At 35.6% G+C, this 20578-nt stretch overlaps 1 pseudogene; it reads right to left on the bottom strand.

The window, feature by feature from the left end:
* Positions 1 to 2951: 2951 nt before the first annotated feature.
* LOC149229739 (protein GAMETE EXPRESSED 1-like) overlaps positions 2952 to 20578 on the bottom strand; it is a 42308-nt pseudogene continuing 24681 nt past the window's right edge.

Raw genomic sequence — 20578 nt, 5'->3', positions numbered from 1 at the left:
ATCCTGAGGTTTGGATGAGAGTAAGACATCCAAACCTTTGTATGGGTTTTCTGAGTAGTCTAGGAGTTGAACTGCCTCAGATTTCATCTTCGGTACTTTCTTAAGATGGTTATCTCAGTTATTTCAATGTAAGGGAGTGCGAAGGTGAACTTGGTTGGAGGAAATAATATCCTAGTCTCCAATAGAACTTTTTCTTCATGGTTTTCTTGGGATTCAGACAAAGATCAACTCTATAATGGAACCCAAATTGTATCTTCAAATCATACCTTGCCATAATTTACTCATGCTAAAAAAATATTAAAATATGATTCCAAATTCACTTCCGTTGGTTCACAATCTTGATTTTATATGATCCCTGCACCATAAGATACCACCTTGTGGTGATGTTATATCACTGAACTAATTGTCTAATTCATAGCATTGATGTGTGACACTAAAATAGTGTATGGAGTTGTCAAGGCCAATATTAGGGTATTCATAAGTCTTTTGAAAAACCCTTTAGAAATCATGAAGGCAAACAGATTGATATTATTAATTAAAGCATTTCTTTCAAATAAGAAGCATTAAAATCCAACAAATCCTGGAAAGCATATACATTGAACACATGGACATCATATGGAATGTGGTGATGATTAATAACAACTACCTTATTTTACCAACGAAGCTAAGGTTTTATTATGCTAATGTAGAGTTATTTAGTATTCATTGATAGCTTGGTTCTTGTAGCAGATTTATAATTGTTGCCTGTTGGTTGGTCAGATCCAAAGTTTACTATGTAAAATGTTGTTATTATTTTACTATTGCTGAATTTATTGCTTGTTATACTGTTGTACTTATATTTACCCAATTTTTTTTATTTTTTCCATAGTAACTAGTTGCGCTAAATCTTCTTCTATAGAAATATTAGCTTATTGTTAGTGTTGTCTCTTGGGTTAATAATAGTTTGGGGCTCATAACAGTGGTGTACAAGGCCCAAATAACAACATAATTCACATTAGATTTTAGTTTAAATAAGATATTTCAATTTTCAAATTAGGCTCTTTACAGTGTATTGGAGCCACTTCCTTTGCCTAATGGGTCAACACTAGCAATATCTGATGGAAGACTTCTAAATGCAGAGAAGTTATAAGAAGAGAGGTAAAGTATTCACTAAAAGCATTGATGAATATATAGGCTTATGTGAATCTTATAATAAAGATTCTCTTGAAGAAATATTCTCAGAGCATGTTCAACTTTATGAAGAAAATCAGAGAGAACTTTGAAGATTTTATAGGAGAGAAATCTGCAACTGACAAGGAAACTATAGATAATGTTGATGACCATAAGGCTGAAATTAACATCCTTGTCCACAACTCTAATGCTCTAGAATTTGAGGGTGCTTTATCAACATTATTTTCAATGTTTTTTAAGGATGATGAGGAAGAAGAGGATTCAGCTGAACCATCAAGGGTTACAACATTGCATACGTGAAATACTGTTGCTGAAATGATCAAGTTTTTAATTTTAATCTTAAACCTGCATCTAAGGTAGTCCTGTTACCCCTCATTTCAGGAAGGGTACATAGAGATTTTTGTCATTTTGCATATCACCATTGTAAGCCCAAGAATACAAGTTAAAGCCTTGTAAAGTTGATGTGAGTCTTTTTATTTAGGTGTTCTAGGCCTTGTTATGGTCGAACATTGCTAGTCCCTTTGGGATAATAACAAGGTCCCTTTGTCCTAGATAAGATTGGAGGATTTTGGATGGATCTCATTGGGACACATGCTTTATGAGACCCTTGGTCAATGTTGCAAACATCAACATCAAGATAAAATTGGAAAGGGTTTGGAAAATGAAAATACATAAAAGTCAGGAAAATATTGGTAAAAATTGGCAAACATTGGTCACGCCAAAAAATCACGATTTTTCCATTTTATCAATATAAAATAAGGGATGTTTGCAACATTGCCCTTGGCTATGTAGGGGATCACCAGTGTATGGTCCAATGTAGCCCGCATCAAGGTGCAACTATGTCTTACTGCATGGTTAAGTGTCATTGAGTCTGTATGTGTGAAATCTCACAGTTTCAGTTCACATTTCTCAAGGTAGTACACATTTCTTGATGCATGTGATCTTGGAAATAAAAAATTTAACTTGGTCTCAAAATGCTTGGAATGAAGAGAATATGACATCCCACATTGAAATTTTTCCAAAATGTGAAGATTGTTAAAAAACAAGTAGTGAAAGTTGGTCCTGTGGCATGTGGGGGTTCCAAGTGGCAAAATAGGGGAAAATATTGACATTTTGCATTCAATATGTCAAAGGTGGTCTACAAATTTAGTAGGATAAAACCTAGGTGACAGATTCTCCAAATTCTCTATGGTGGTAGAGATCCCCGTTATTGCATGATGACATGGCATGCATGGGTGAATTTGTGACAGTGCAGGGGTTGGTCTAGCCGATGGGGCTAGTGGCACATGGAATAAAGTAAAAAAATCAACTAAATAAATATCAAAGAATGAAGGAAAAATAACTAAGGGTATTGAGGATCTAGCCAAGGTGGCCAAGTCAACCCTCTTACTAGCCATTAAAGTCTATTCAAGAAAGATGATACAACATCAAACTAGTTGTTTGAAGGTCAAGCTAGTCATTGCAACTCAAATGGACAAGAAAGTAGCCATTAGAAGGTCAAGTCTTCATCCAAAGGACCAAATTGAACCACCAAGGGACCAAGTTGAGTCAAGTCTTCATCACATATAACATTTCATATCAATCAAGAAGATAAGGTTTTAAGAGGTTCTCTTGTTCATGCCCTCTCATGTCACAAAATTCAACAACATGGTTGTCGTGTGTCACAAATTTTCCCATTACTCACTTATGCCTTACTAGCCCCCTGTATCTTACACTGCTACTACCATTCCTTGGTATATCTGTAGCCTTTTATGATTATAGGCTTGAGGGTGTGTTGATTGCTAGGTTGTCTTGAAGAGAGCAAGAGTATATGAAAATGTTGTTCTTACATAAAATGTCTTTGAGGAAATCTAGCCTTTTTGTGAAAGATCGTTGCCTTTAAAATAGGCTATGATGAACTGAATGGAAAATGATATGCAAAGTATAGAGTATAGAACACATATGACATTATTGGTTTGCTTTTGTGCTTATCAACATATAGAGCACACACATCATAATCAAGTAGAAGAAGATGGTATTAATAGCTTGAGATTCAAGAAGAATGACATTTTGCAATGAAGATAACTTATCCAAAGCCATGACCATAGTGGCTTGCTTTGACTCAAATGCTTCCTGAGATGAAAAAATCATAGAGGAGCTTTGTGCTAGGTGATTATGAGTTTCCTAAAGCTCCTCTTGTTAAGTAGTGAACTCAAGCTAGTGCTAGTGAGCATTATCAGCAAGCTACTATACTGATACTTGATTTATTCAAATGCTTCAATGTGAGTTTGTGTAAGAGTATCAAGGCCTTGCAAAGAAACACTTTGGCCATCTAGTAACAGTTTCTGTTGACCCAATGACAAAGTCACTATTGAATATTGTCTAATTGAGATGATATAGTGCTAGCCACTTCAGTGATTTTCTTGTGTTTGTGAAGTTAATTTTTGAAGGAACCCTATGTCTTCTCCTAATATTACATAGAACTTTTGAAGATCAACCATACTAGTATCCACAATCTTCTGCATATCAAACTACTACTCTTGCAACTTACATTGAGTGCCAATTATCTGATGAGCCGCTAAAAAGAATGGAATTGGACTGATCCATAACATTGGTGATTTTAGGCCCACGGGGATTTGGATTGACGGTGAATGGGTGTACTGATAAGGCACTACTTGCGATAGGTCACCGGATCAGACCCCCGTGGGTGCTTAGGTAGTATTATATAGAAAAAAAAACATTTGTGATTTTATCTTTTACAACCTTTGATCTTGAGCTAATAGTTATGCTTGAGAATCAATAGAGTCTAGGGAATTATGGTTTTCATTAGAGTGCTCCAACAGAGAATTTGATTGCTACTCTATTTTATCCAATTTCTTCACTATCCGATGAGTGGATGACTTCAACTCATTCACAACCCTTTCTGCATCTTTCTTGAATGCATTGCTTTGAAAATGATGGCACATAACATTTGCGTCGATGAAGAAGGATAGGTACACTTTGTGGGAAGAATCATCTAATCCCTTGAGACAGTTGAGCATAAGAGTTGAAGTGGGACATTGTGAAAGTGGGCACCTACTAGATTTTCTCTAAAAGCAGTTAGATATATGCCACGTGAGTCTTGATTTCTTCTCGTCATCATGCATGATATGTTTGAAACTGGAAAACAATTGATTGTAAGCCTTCTGCCAACATGAATTGGACAATAACACTTTATCTTTCTTCACTAATATATTCCTTGCTTTGTCTACCAACTCCTTTCCCTTGATATTGTCTAATCTACTGAGGTCTTAATAAGGTAGAAGTTATTACATTTAACCTTTCCCTGAGACCATCCTTTTAATAATATCATAGTATTGTAAAGGATAATAATAATAATATTGATGATTAAGTCAAGATTGAACTATTAGTGTTGATTAATGATAATTTAAGTGATTTTTCTTCAACTAAACTTGATTATCAATTGATGCAAGGTGATTTACTATTTTTGGAAAGTCATACTTGAGATGCTAGACATGGCTTTCAATTTTTAGAAAGTCACTCCAAAATTGTCAGAAATGAGATTTTATTTAAGGAAATTCATCCTTCAGCTGCGAATTTTCAACATAGTCATCCCGATAATGTAGATTTTCATTATCATGATTGTAGAGTATTCCAAGTTGAGATGAATCCTGCACAAATCTCTGAATTGTAGAATGAATGAAGAAGCCACCATCAGGGGTTGATATTATCTAGTACAAATTTGTTGTGAGATTCTTTGATGTCAGATAAAATTCATGAACCTAGCAATCAAACTTATCAAAAGATGGATTCAAGCCAATACTTATGTACCACTTTCCACTAAAATATTCTTCCAATGAGCCATGTTTTAATTGCAAGAAAAATGATGAACCTTTTAAAGCTTAAGTGGTCCTTTTGAGCACCATATGAAACATATCTAACTGCTTGATACCAGATTTTTGTCAACAAATAACCTAAGAAATTAGTGTTGTCAACGTTATTAATGAAAATAAATAATGCACTTGGTGTTTGAATGTGTAATAACAACTTCCAAATTGCACATATATCAGTTATAATACACTATGGATTGAAAGTGCATATGCATGACTCTACTTTGTTGTGGCAACACGTGGAATCATTTGTAATTTTTCCCATCCATACATCTTTTTCATAATCTTAGTGGACAAGATACATGATGTTTTTTCTATCCTCATTAGAAAAAACAAACTTCCACTTTAGTCTCCAAAAGGTGAGCAATGGAATAACTCCGAGGTAGTTCCAAATCCCTGAGAGGGTCGAGAGCACAAGATACAAGGAATTCCCAAAGTTTGCAGTATCCAATTCACTTTTTCCTAGAATCAAACTGAGTGTTGATCCTCAATGTCCTGCTAGTAGTCTCTTGAGACAGGCAATCCAAAAAGATGCATTTCACTTGTCTCTGGTTTACCACAAATTTAGCAAAGCCCATCTATCAACATGCTCTTATCCAAATAGGTCTTGGGTGGCCTTGGATGGTTGATGACCAACCATGCAAAGACCCATAGCCAAACACTATGAAGCCTGTGTATCCACTTATCCTTGAGATTGAAGAGTTGAGAGAAATAAGAATCAACTCAAACCCAAAACAACTAACAAAAGCACAATATAAAAGTGAAAAGGACCCCATAAATGATAAGAAATAAGGAACCACTAAATAATCCTCCTAATGGTTGCCACAAATGCCTAGTTATATTGTAGAAGTACAATAGAACTGACCAATGAGAAAGATAAGATTCTTATAGTAGTACTTTGCAGCACACTGGGTAGTCAACTTTGATGCCCTGCTTGACACTAATCCAAGGTAACTTAATGTTTGTGAAGTATTTAACCCACCTATCAACATGATTTATAAACATCTGAGACCTTGCTGCCCAGTGAGACATTCTTATACCCAGTTGCAACCAATCGTTTCAATGGCAATTTTTTCTTAATTGTGGTCCCACACCTCATCTTGACTAAACTATGGCTCCTTTTGTCTCTATACTTGATCATAATATTTAAATATAATTATATTTCCACCATAGCTAAATAAAAAAAGTCACCATAGATTCTAGATAGACATTTCTTTTCAATGTTCTAACCGTGTGGATAATTGATTATTTTTCATGGTAGGCTGTTAGAGCTTTGCCAAAAGTAAAAAGCCTAATTAGTTTATGTTAGAACTTAGAACCTAGAAATCTCATGGAACATTGGAATGCCTGATAGCATTGTGAGGGAAATTTGTATTATACATGAAAAGAAACTTCAAAACTCTGTTACTTCTATTTCATAGTGATAACTAGAAGCACATTACTTTTGAATTAGAAAAGAAGAGTGTAGAGATCACATAGATCAAAATAATTCCTTTGAGAATCACAATGTATTCAGTTCATGAAGAAGAAGGAGCCAAATATGAAATATTTTAGCAACATCTATAAAAATACTTTAGTACATTATTCCTAAGTTCAGATAGAAATGACTATTGGTATTCCAAATTTGTAGTGATTAAAAACTATCTTGTTATGTTGCATGGCTCATGTAATGGAACTAAGCAAAACTAGGGATATATGATGTAAATATTTATCAACCTATGGTCAACTTGGAAATGGATTTATAAGAGAGGCCATTATATTTTTGTTTTGACATAGTCATAGACATTTTGATCTAGAGATTTAAATAATATTTACTAAAAATGTATTATAATTTACAGGTCGGAAATTGCTGAATAAATGGGTAATATTATTATGAGGCCTACTTCTAATTTTTCAAAGGTTAATGATTTCAAATGTATATATTCTAATGAATTTGAAATAAATGTGATTGAAATTTAGAACGAGGTCTTTCTTTTCTTCTTTAGTTAAATATTGTGTTGTTTCGTAACACTAGAATTTTTTGTTGAAAATAGCAATAAGAAATGCTAAAAATAACATTGCTATAGATAGCATTTCAGGATATATTCCAATTTTAATTTGTCCTTGAATTAAAATTGAGAATTAAAATTCGAATTTAGTCTCACCAGCTGTTTGAAAAATAATTAATTAATTCATCTTGAGTTAATTAGTTGGTGAAATTCAAACATGAAGTCTTTGTGAAGACATGCAACAGTTATCCCTTTGATTGAGGAAGTTATCCCTTAATTAAGGAGATAAGGATGAGTTGTAATTAGTTATCTCAATTAACTGAGTTAAGTCAAGTTAAATTAGTTTCAAACAGTTTGTGGAACTAATTTTGAGTTCAGTCAGTTAATGCATGCATGCATGCAACTAGTGTTCTCCAGATAACTGAATATTCTCTCATAAATAACTCATGCATGTCAGTTCAGACAAAGACCTAGTTGAGATTAAAGGCAGGGACAATGTACTATCAATTGCTAGAATATTCCCATGTGAATATCTCTTGCATGTAGAAGGAATTCATTCCTTGAGGATTGCGTAGTTACTATAGAGGTCAGAGCAGTGTGTGAGGTGAGAATCACACAGGTGGTAGCTGGAGGACCCAGGAGAAACTGCACAAGGAAATAGGAGGCTTGGAGGACTGAAGGAAGGCATATGTGTTGTCTATTCTGTCTATGAGCAGTAGTGAGGGATTGTACTGAGAGCTGGATAGCTTGAGAGCTAAAGCTTTGTGTAATCTTGAGATATTTCCACTTGTATGATAATACAGATAGCGGGGTTTTTAGCTAAGGATTTCCCCATAGTATTCTTCTGTGTTTCATGTGTGATTGAATCTTCTTCTCTGTTATATGTGTTCTGGTTGATCTTGCTCAAAATTGATTAAGCTTCCGCAAGTTTGATTGTAGAAGTAGATTAAGTATTTTGCTTTAATACATTGCATAATCAGTTTAATCTACAATGAGAATTTCTACATGGTATCGGAGAAAAGGTGATCAAAGCGGAGAAAAATATACAAATAAGGGAGAAGTTCGAAGTTTGAAGTTCTTGATTGTAGGTACAAAATCGATTTCTTATCACATCTCAAAGTTCACCAATGGCGTTCAATGGCTTGAGACTCGAGTATGCCCTAGATGGCAGCTCGAATTACATAGTCTGGAAGGATCGCATGGAAGCGGTATTAGAGGACAACGGTTTGAAGGACTTCATTGATCAAGAAGTCCCCAAGCCAGCAATAGCTAATGCCCAAGAATTGGCAGAATGGAAGAAATGTGTGGCGAGAGCGAGGAGGATTCTTCTGGAGGGAGTTCGAGACCATATTGTCTCAAGTTTCCATGGGAAGGAGACTTCGTTTCAATGTGGAAGACATTGAAGGATCTATATCAGAACAACAGAGACCAAGGGAAGCTATCACTGAAGACAAGCTTCAGAAAATCAAGTGTGAAAAGGGTGACACGATCTCTACATATCTGAAAAATCTCACCACCTGCAGAGATGAGCTTGGAAGTGTAGGAATCATGACAAATGATGATGATATGGTGAGTCTTGCTCTTCTTGGTCTTCCTAAGAGCTGGCATAACTACAAAGACTCAGTGAATGGAAGAGAGAAACTACCAAATTGGGAACAACTATGGTCGGATCTGATGCAAGAGGAGATCAGAAGAAGCACCAGAGATGGTTCTTCGTCAAAGCATGATGATGAAGAAAATCTAGCCTTAGCAAGTAAGGCACAAAAAGGGAAAGGGAAGGCTTCCCATTCTAAATCAAGTTCTTCCCATGGTGGGAAGAAGATTGACAAATCTAAAGTGTGATGCTTTAATTGTCATGAGGTGGGCCATTATGCAACAAATTATCCATTGAAGAAATCCAAGAAGGGATCCTCGAAAGGATCTGATGGTGAGGCACTGGCCTCACAATTCGAATTGGATTTTACCCTCATCGCATGCATGGTTTCAGCAATGGTGGGTTGTGTTTGGTACCTGGACAGTGGAGCCTCATTCCACATGACCGGCGACAAGAGTTTATTCAGTACCTTGGAGGAGAAAGACCTCTAGATGTGCATTGAGATAGGCGATGATGGAAGGTATCGTGTTTCAGGTGAAGGTACGGTTGTGTTTCAGAGGGAGCATGGAGCTCCTCTCACCCCCACTTATGTAAAGCATGTGCCTGAATTGAAGAAAAACTTGGTATCGGTCACGATGTTGGAAGACAAAGGTTATGATGTAGTCTTCAATGAAGGAAAGTCATTCCTAAGACACATAGCCACAGGTCAGACCAAGAGGATTGGGATTCGAGTGAAGAATCTATACAAGTTGGAGGTAGATGACTATGCTGCATTGAGTTCCAAAGAAGAATTGGTGCAAAGACAAGATATTGGCGAGTTATGGCATAGAAGGTTGGGCCACTTGCATCATGGGGCCTTGAAGATAATGCAGCTGATTTATATCGGACTTCCCAAAGGTAAACTTGAGCAAGTGGACACATGCAAAGGTTGTACCTTGGGTAAGTATGCAAAATCTTCCTTTCAGGATCAAGACAGTCGAGATGAAGCAATCTTGGAGCGAGTTCATACAGATGTGTGTAGACCATTCTCGATAGCCTCCACTGCTAAAAAAAGGTACTATGTTATTTTCATTGATGATTTTTCTTGTAGATGTTGGATCTATTTCATGGAGAAGAGGGATCAAACCTTCTCAAGGTTTTGTGAGTTCAAAGCCTTGGTTGAGAAAGAATCAGGACAAAAGATTAGGGCATTGCGAAGTGACAATGGTGGAGAGTATGTCTGTCAAGAGTTTAAGGACTTCTGTGCAGTAGAAGGAATTAAACAGGAGTTGACAGCACCTCATAACCCACAGCAAAATGGAGTGGCCGAGAGGAAGAACGGAACGATTATGGGAGCAGCTCGGGCGATGTTGCATAACCAGGCCTACCACTTCATTTGTGGGCCGAGGCATGCAACACAACGGTTTACTTGCAAAATAGAAGCCTGCATCACATACTTGGGATGAAGACACCAGAGGAAGCTTTCTCCGGGAAGAGACCAAATGTGAGTCACTTCAGGATCTTTGGCTCATCGGTTTATTGCCATGTGACCAAGGATGCCCGGAAGAAGCTAGAGCCAACAACAGAGTTGGGGATACTTGTGGGGTACACTGATACTCCCCACAACTATCGGGTGTATTTTCCTACCAGTCAGAGGACAATGGTTCGCAAAGATCTTAAGTTCGATGAGCTAAAGGCCATGTGAATTTCCCTTGAGAGGGAGCTCAAGATGCAGGTAGAGGAGGAACTTTTGGTTCCAAAGGAGGAGGAGCCTCATACTGATGCAGAGCGGCCGCATGCAGAGGTTCCAGGAGTGGAGACATCCACTCATGCAGAGTCTTCTAGAGATGGGCGGAAACGCACAAGGGAGGCTGACAGATTGTTGATGGATGTGAGAGAGAATGTGGGAGAGCCATCTTCTCAGCACAGACAGAGGAGGTCACCTGAGTGGTACATTGGTTACATGGCCCTTGTTGGGGAATGTGTAGAGACTGAACCATCTTCCTTTGAGGAAGTAGTGCAGCAACTAGTTTGGGTTGATGCTATGGTGGAGGAGTATGACTCCATAGTTCGTAACAGTGTTTGGGATGTTGTTCCAAGACCGGAGAACAAGTCAGTTGTGAGTCCCCGTTGACTTTACAAGGTAAAGCATGCTGCTGATGGTAGTGTGGAGAAACATAAGGCAAGGTTTGTTTCCTATGGTTTCTCACAGGGGATTGACTATGATGAGACTTTTGCTCCTGTAGCAAGGTACTCATCTATCAGATTGATGTTTTCACTATTAGCATAGATGGGTTGGAAGATCCATCAGATGGATGTGAAGACTGCATTCCTCAATGGCAAGATTGAGGAAGAGGTGTACATAGAGTAGCCGTAAGGATTTGAGACCTTCGATCGTGAGTCGCATGTGTGCCGACTCAAGAGAGATTTTTACGTGCTGAAGCAAGCACCTTGTGCTTGGTACACCAAGATCATCAACTACTTCATCAGGTTGGGCTTCACAAAGAGTGAAGTGGATGTGAACTTATACCACATCATGGTGGAAGGTAAGCAGTTGATCATTGTTCTTTATGTTGATGATCTGATATTTGATAGGTGATGATCAGTTAATCATGTCTTGCAAGGAGGACCTTGCAAGAGAGTTCGAGATGAAAGACATGGGTCTCATGCACTACTTTCTAGGCATGGAAGTGTGGCAGAAGGATGGGGAAGTGTTTGTTTCTCAAGGCAAGTATGCCAAAGAGATACTCAGGAGATTCCACATGGAGAAGTGAAAACCCATGCAAACTCCTATAGCAAGTAACTGGAGGAAGGAGGATGCTACTTCAGGTGAGGTAGTAGAGGTTATTGTGTATTGGCAGCTTGTGGGTTCACTGATGTACTGAGTGAACACACGACCAGATTTGTGCTACGCAGCGAACCAGCTGAGTCAAGCTATGGTTCAGCCTACCAAGCTGTTTTGGAAGGCAGCGAAGCATGTTTTGAGATACCTCAGAGGCACATCTTAGTATGGCTTATGGTATAGACGGTCAAAGGGAGTGAAGCTACATGGCTTCACAGATGCATATTGGGCAGGGAGTCCATCAGATTGGAAGAGCACATCAGGAGGAATTTTCAACCTTAGTTCAACTGCAGTTTCTTGCTACAACAGGAAATAGAGGTCAGTTGCACTTAGCTCAGCAGAGGCTGAATACATGGTTGCAAGTCAAGCAACACGTGAGGCCATTTGGATGCAGAAAATTATAGTTGGTTTGTTTGATCAGAGGATGGATCCAAATATGATCTATTGTGATAATCAAAGTTGTATCAAACTCTCTGAGAATCCAGTTTTTCATGATAGGTCCAAGCACATAGACATTCGGTATCATCATCTCATAGACTGTGTGGTGAGGAGGATCATGTTGTTGCAGTATATTTTGACCGAGGAGCAAGATGCTGACATTTTGACTAAGGCATTGTCAAAGTGTAAATTCGAGTTCACAAAGACAGGATCGGGGTGACATATAATCCCTTTCTTATTGAGAGGGAGTGTTGAAAATAGCAACAAGAAATGCTAAAAATAACATTGATATAGATAGCTTTTCAGGATATATTCCAATTTTAATTTGTCCTTGAATTAAAATTCGAATTTAGTCTCACCAGTTGTTTGAAAAATAATTAATTAATTCATCTTGAGTTAATTAGTTGGTGAAATTCAAACATGAAGTCTTTGTGAAGACATGCAACAATTATCCCTTTGATTGAGGAAGTTATCCCTTAATTAAGGAGATAAGGATGAGTTGTATTTGAGTTGTAATTAGTTAGCTCATTTAACTAAGTTAAGTCCAGTTAAATTAGTTCCAAACAGTTTGTGGAACTAATTGTGAGTTCAGTCAGTTAATGCATGCATGCATGCAACTATTGTTCTCCAGATAACTGAATATTCTCTCATAAATAATTCATGCATGTCAGTTCAGACAAAGACCTAGTTGAGATTAAAGGCAGGGGCAATGTACTATCAATTGCTAGAATATTCCCATGTGAATATCTCTTGCATGCAGAAGGAATTCATTCCTTGAGGATTGCATAGTTAGTACAGAGTTCAAAGCAGTGTGTGAGGTGAGAGTCACATAGGTGGTAGCTGGAGGACCCAAGAGAAATTGCACAAGGAAATAGGAGGCTTGGAGGACTGAAGGAAGGCATATGTGTTGTCTATTTTGTCTATGAGCAGCAGTGAGGGATTGTACTGAGAGGTGGATAGCTTGTGAGCTAAAGCTTTGTGTAATCCTAAGATATTTCCACTTGTATGATAATATAGATAACGTGGTTTTTAGCTGAGGCTTTCCCTAGAGTATTCTTTTGTGTTTCATGTGTGATTGAATCTTCTTCTTTGTTATATGTGTTTTGGTTGATCTTGCTCAAAGTCGATTAAGCTTCTGCAAGTTTGATTGTAGAAGTAGATTAAGTATTTTTCTTTAGTACATTGCATAATGAGTTTAATCTACAGTGAGAATTTCTACATTTCTGGCATTTGTATCTTGAAGATATTGCCCCTCTTCTGAGTTTCATTAATTATACTTGCATATTTTTATCAGTTTTAATTTATTGAAAGTTGTATAATTTACAATTTATAAAGTTTCAAGGTCTAATTTTTTATAGTCTAATTCTTTAAAGGGTGCTAGCTCAATGGAAGAGTACCTGCTTTATAAGCAGGAGGTTGGTGGTTCAATTCCATCACGCCCTGATATTCATATGGAATGGTGATGATCAATTTTTGGTGACAAAATCTCTTTTGACCATCACTAATGAGCTTATGATGACATTTTTTGACCCTCACCAAAATATGAAATGGGGACAATCATGAAAGGTCTATCACCATAAATAACTGTTATTCATATGAAATAGTGATGGTCACTATCTGTCATTATAATCATTATTCGTGACGGACCTTGAATGTCACCACAACACCTGTATTTTTTACGATGCAATGTTCAATTTTTTGTGACAGAAACTCTTTTGACCATCACTAATGAGCTTATGGTGATAGTTTTTGACTCTCACTAAAATATGAAATGGTGACAGTCAATAAACGTCGCCACATATATGACAAACATGAAAGGTCCATCACAACAAATCGTTGTTGTTCATATGAAATGGTGATGGTCACTATCCGTCATTATAATCATTATTCATGACAAACCTTGAATGCCACCACAACACATATTTTTGGCGACGCCACTTTTGGTGATGTTCAGTTTTTTGGTGACAGAGGCTAATGTTTTTCACCATTTCTCATATGAAATGGTGACAGTCACTATTAATCATTATAAATCATTATTGGTGACAAACCTTGAATGTTACCACAACACTTATTCTTTTGGCAACACCACCTTTGGTGACATAGGCTCTTTTGACCATCACCAATGAGCTTATGGTGATATTTTTCGACCCTCACCAATGATGTTTTTCTTGTAGTGAAGGATCAGTGTATATTGAATGCCTGGCCTGAGATGCCATCAAAAGCCAAGAGTGCAGTGGCAAGAGTTATGAATCTATTGGTGATGGCGTCACTGGCCACTACTGAGATGGAATTGGACAGGGAAAATTTCCTGTCATAGGGTTATTTTCCTGCCAAATATGATTAAAGATTTGTTTACAAAGTAAATATTTTGGAAACCAATATTTACAGTGATCTTGACCCATTAATGCAAGGGGGGTTGTATATGCCCACTATTGGATAATGTACTTACTTAGATCTATGGTGGGCATATACAACCCCCGCGCATGAATGGGTCAATAACACAATAAATATTGGTTTCCAAATATTTTTGGTTTGATACTTTAAATTATCAAAATTAGTCAATTCAATGGGTTGTTTTTATTTCAAATTCCAACTCTCCACTATTCTTTGTCACCCAAGGGAACTACAATCTGGCTATCTGTCATACATGTTTAATTATTTAGTGGCATGGATTATATTCTACACAAGGGCTCCTTATACTTTCCACAAAGGGAGAATAAGGATAAAAAAATTTAAACAGATGGTTCATGCTCCTGGATAGCTCAAGAAGCCTATATCACCTTAACATCTTAACATCCTCAACTCAACTCAAGTGTTTTTCCTCTGCATTAGAATTATTTCATTGAAGTGGAGTCATCATCTATAAGTTTCTGCGTGGACATTATAATGGTGGGAAAAGATAATTTATCAAATTCCACTTGGATCGCAGTGATAGTAACATTATTAGCCATTAATGTTTATCTGCAAGGTAAGTTGATCATGCTTCTCTCTCTAGCTGCTAAAACTCTAGAATAAGATTAATTATTTGTTCTGACTTCGGGTGACATAAACACATTGTTCACTATTTCATGTGCAAAGGATAGACTATTGTAGTGTATATTCTCAAATACTTAGGCAGTATGAATAACTTATTGTTTTATGCCTATGTATGTTTTATGTAAAGGATTGATTAGATCCTTTTTTAGCTAGAGAGGATTAGGGTTGACATCATTACTTAAAATAATAGCTAGATCAATTACAATTATAACATTAAAGCCTCCTAGCAAGAAAATACTATATTCATTTCTTAGAGTGTAAATATCTTGTTATAGGATTTTGGAAGGATAATTTTTAGCAATATTTATTTTCTTATAAAAATTAGAATTGATAGATGCAAATTGTTATATACAGCTTAGTATTACTACGTAAATCTCCATCCATGTATATTAATTAAGATGGTCTTTCATATGAATCCAAATGTGAGGAGAAATGTTATTTTTTATGTAACAAGCTATGCCTTCAATCCATTAATGTAAAGACCTTAGATTCTTAGTGTTACGAAGTTTGAACTAGAAATATAAAATCGATTTTATTCAGGATGCAACTCAATATAGGCCCTTTGCTATATGGAAGATCATGTAAGTTCCATGTAAGGATCCAAAGTATATTGGATTCCTGTTTATTATTATCGGTTTGATCTCTATCCCTAATAATATCTTTTCAATTCACACACACACACACACATACTTTCTATCTAAATTCTCTGGGTCAATTTAAAGGAAAATTATTTTTTAAGATGTTAAGGCATTTTTCTGTTAGGTTAAATATAGAATTTTATGGGAGGTCTTCTACATGGATAGATAATAAATTTATGCATGAATAAAATTAGGAATATATACACACCCATGATAAATAAGATGTTGATGGGAACTATTTTGGATAAAGTATAAATGCATGGGTTGAGTGCTTTTGATATGTTATTTGTTGTTGGTCAATAAAAATTACATGTATGGATTTTTTTTCATGTGTTATATAGATTTTCAAAGTGATATTGGTGTTATTTTGGAGTTTTTGGAGGCTGAAGGATTTAATGAATCACATCATTGAAAAGATTTTAAGGTTATCTTGTCTAAAAGTGAAAGGAAATTTCCATATTTACATGGAGGATATGTCAACATCACCACAAAGATAAAGTCAAAGAAGATGGAACCTCTACTTGTTAAAAGCTATTGACTACTAATGTGGGACTCTAATCAAAAAGTTGTAAGCACATGAAGTTTGAATATAAGTGGCCACTAAGAAAAAATAAGACATATAACACTACCATGTGAGGCTATTACCATTTTATTATAATATTGTATTTGTTTTTTACCATTTTATTATAATATTGGATTTGTTTTTTACCATTTCATTATTACATTGTTTTTTTTAAAGTATAATTGAACACAAAATCAAGTGTCCATTATTATATAGGTTTGTATTAATGTAATAAAAGTGAAAGACTTCATATACCATGGTAGTGATAGGAATGTTAAAAAAACTAGTTACATTTTCTTTGTCCACTATGTGTACCCAATCATATAATAGAAAATATTAATTTCGATACATTAAGCTAATGCTTATACATATCATCCGTTAAATATGGAAAGATTAAGATTCACTTTTAATAAATAATCCTAATACGCATCATAGACATTAAAAGGGCTATCAATATATGTTGTGTTATACATCCATTAATTTGTGGGGACAGTGTATGTCACCCGTTGAATTTAAGCAAGTACAAAATCCAATGAGTGGCATATACTACCCTGCGCATTAACTGATGGATAACACAATATATATTGGTTTCCCATTAAAAAGTTCAGGATCAGATATTAAAATAAAACCTCCATAAGTCTTAATTTACTAGTACTTAGTGGAGAAAATGGGGTGTGATGCATGATGACTAATGTAATATAGGACGAAAAATCTAGTGTGTCTCCGACGGAAAAATTTGTATTTAATCCCTAATATGACACAATAGAAACATCTAGTCATGAGCAACGCGGTGCGACTGGGATGGTGATTTGTTCTCTTTAAGATTCAGAGAAGATGTGATGGGAGTGATGGATTATGAAAAAAAAAGACGAAGATTTTAGTCGATTCCATGGGACAAAATCCGAATATTCGAAAAAAAGGACCAGTTTGTGGTGAAAACTTGGCCTCAAATGAAACTAAAAATGTCATGAGTGCGACAACACTAGTCACGATGATCTGGGATGGAATTTGACGAGTGGGTTCGTTTTGAAATTTCAACCGTAGTGGTAATCACTGCTAACATGGAATTTTACTGGGCAAATTGTTGGTTATGGGGTGATTTGTTCAATTACAGATTTGTGGGAGAGTTAATATTTTTTAATTTAAATAGCCTGGTCATATAAATTAAATAGCTTTTTTTACAATACCATAGGCTCATACCATGACTCTTCAATACCACATATTCAATATAACAAATAATGATATAAAATTGCTATTAATTAATTAATTTGACATAAATTAATTAAAAAAATAAGTAACTTAGAAATAAGTATTTTGAGATTTGATGATTAGAAAGAATGTAAACAATTACCTTCCTTCATTCTTATTATATATCATATTCCAAAATATACAACAAAGTTGAATTTAACTGTATATACCATAAATATGTATTTGTATCTTGTCCATCAAATTCACAAATATACAATGAGTTAAATTCAACTCTAAATGCCTAAAATGTGTATTTACAAAAAAATTTAGTAAATATTGTTTGTTCAAGTGCAGGTGATGAAGGCGCGACGAACCAATGTCCATACAGAGTAGTATGCAAGTCCTAGTGGCGTTCACACAAATACAATGAAAATCCTTAAAATTTCACTTTTACACATGATGCCGACATAATTTCCTGCTATAAGATTTTATTGGTAACTACTAGATATCTTAACAATATTTATTTAAGATGGTGTATAAGCCCAAGTCATTGATTAAATGAATCTATTTTTCTATCCAGATATAAAATAATAATAATAATAATAAATGATGGTACAACTTTCCTTTCACACTATTTCTCATTTAATAAAAAGAGAAAAACAACTTTTCTTTCACATTATTTCTTTATATATATAGATAGATATATATACTTTGAGGTTTTAGTGATAACTGCTAAATATCTTAACAATATTTCTTTATGGTGTATAAACATTGATCATTAAATAAATAAATTTAAATATTTCTTATGTAGTAGTAATAATAATAATACAACTTCTTCTCTTTCGCACCATTTCACTTTTAAGGAAAAGAGAAAAACAAATATCCATTGTGTTTTGAATATAAAGCCATCCAAATGAAAGTATCAATTGTCGTTAGGATATAAATCCATAAAATTAAAATTTGTAATGTTAATAACGCAAGGTATATTGTTTAATGAAACAAGTGACAAGAGTATAAATGTAACCACTTTCAATTTTAAGAAAAAGATAAAAACAAGTATCCACATGGCAAATCCCTGCCAATCATGTCAATTGGTAAAAGTCATTAATTCTTCACGTGATAAAGTTCTGCAAAATTATTTGTAGGGGCGTTCCAGTAAAAAACAACCTAATTTTCAATAGCTAAGGTTTTCAATTCCCTTAGCAACTTGCAGTTGCACTTGGAGTTTTTTAATCAGGGTCCTGAAGACAGGTAACAATACGATAAGAATTTACCTAAAAGAAAAGCAAGCGATAGTAAACCAAACGTAGCTTCACGAAGAAAATAATAGACCTAATCACTCCATGCACTCTTTAGACAGGGTCCACGCACTCTTTTGGCGTGCTCAACTAAAATATTTTTGACCGAACTTCTCTCTTGGCAGCCCATTTCAAGGTTTTCTGTCCTTAACAAATTTGAGGTTAAAACATTTTTAAATTCTCTTGGTAAGCCTGCTTGAGGGTTCATTGCAAGTGTATAATGAAATTGGCAAACCTTTGAAAGTTATGCATCTAAATGTTTCCCACGGAGTCTAGAAACTTAAAATTAAGTATTAATTGAAGTACCAAGTAATTTTTTCTACAGAAGGACAAAATTGTAAGTAATGTTTACATTTTTCATGAAAAATATCATCTCCATCACACACGAAGCTTTGGGATTTGACCAAACTCATCACACCTGAGAAGAAAAGTTTCTGGTAACACTCATAAGAATCACAGAATATTTTTTGCAAATCCTCACTTAAAAGGCCAAATGATCATTGTCCACTAAAGTGATAGTATGGTAGCATTGGAAGAAACTACAAAGATGTGCACTATTTATTATGAGCCGTCACCAATATAAGTAGAACTCATTATGTTGTACCAAACAATAATGAGTCGGAACCCAGATGTACTCTATTTATTATGAGCCGGCCAACCCAAGGAAGCAACCAAAAAACCAACTGGTTCAGAATGAATTTCTTCCGAACTTTATTTTTGGCATTTCTATTTCATCATTCATATATTTATGCCTGTATTCCATTATGGGTGATACATGCCCACATCTCAATTCATAGAGGATGGTTTTATGTGAAAAATCCAAACAATGGGGTTTTTTTTTAGTATGAAGGAGTTGCAGCAGAAGATGGTCGCAAACCAACAATTTTTAACACTTTCACTCATAGGAAAGGTCTATCTCATCAAATATCTTCAATCACCCCTTCATTTGGATTCTACCTGGTTCCTTTGGGAATTTTTAAGGCCAAGACTAGAAATGAGTTGTTTTTTTTTCAATTGTATTCTCACTGACTACTTTTGGAGGACGTAATGGAGATGTAGTTTTTGATCAATACCATCGTTACAAGGTATTATTATGGAGATGTAGTTTTTGATCAATACCATCGTTACAAGGTATTATTATGTGCAAAATCACTATCACAATAGATGTCACTCGCACAAACCCATACATTGTGGCTACTTGTAAGCCACCCTCAAGCTTTAGGTAACATCTTTCTCGAGAGATGAGAGGAAAGATACAGGGGACTATAAAGGAGGAAATGTTTAAATTCCTCTTCGAATTCCATGTGGAGTTTGGGCTATGTATCTAGGATAAAGGTTGTGGTAAGGTGGTGGCATAAATACATATCTACGGGAAACAAATGGAAAGTTAGATTTTCGGAAAATGTTAGATAAACTTGATCTTATGATGGAGTTGAGGTTGTGTCAATAGTTATGGTTAACTATTGTAGTTTTGAGCAACTCGTATTGGTGACTCATGGTATTGAGCTCATAGTATTACATGTAGTTAAAGCCATTAAAAAGCTTGTGTATTCTCCATTGTATTGAGCCATGGTTGAGCGGTGAAAGCTCAAGTTGTTGGTTGGCTTGGATGTGTTTTATTCGAGGACAATAATAGATCTATTATTGGATGGATTTTCCGATTGACGTTTTCTGGGTAAATCATGGTGTACATGATTTGAATGTTAGTTGCTTGTTTGTTATATTTATTTCTCTTAAACCCTAACAAATGGTATCAGAGCATGGTGTGCAATGTATGAAAGCACTGTCTGATACTTCTCATGGAATTGTTTCCATAGATGGACTGTCCCCCAAAATGGACTTTGGTGCACAAACTAACAGTGCTGCTAAAAGAAATGGCTCATTGCACAAACCAGTAGGGCCGGTTGAGAAATGGTTCCATGTGGAGAATGATGTGAGTGCATGGGATTGGTATGATCCCATTCATTGTTTTTTGG

The sequence above is a fragment of the Pinus tabuliformis genome, chromosome J (genome assembly GCF_031772625.1).
Source record: "Pinus tabuliformis cultivar Carrire ecotype Pingquan chromosome J, CPIR1, whole genome shotgun sequence".
Lineage (NCBI taxonomy): Eukaryota > Viridiplantae > Streptophyta > Pinopsida > Pinales > Pinaceae > Pinus > Pinus tabuliformis.
This window is presented reverse-complemented; position numbering and strand designations above follow the sequence as displayed.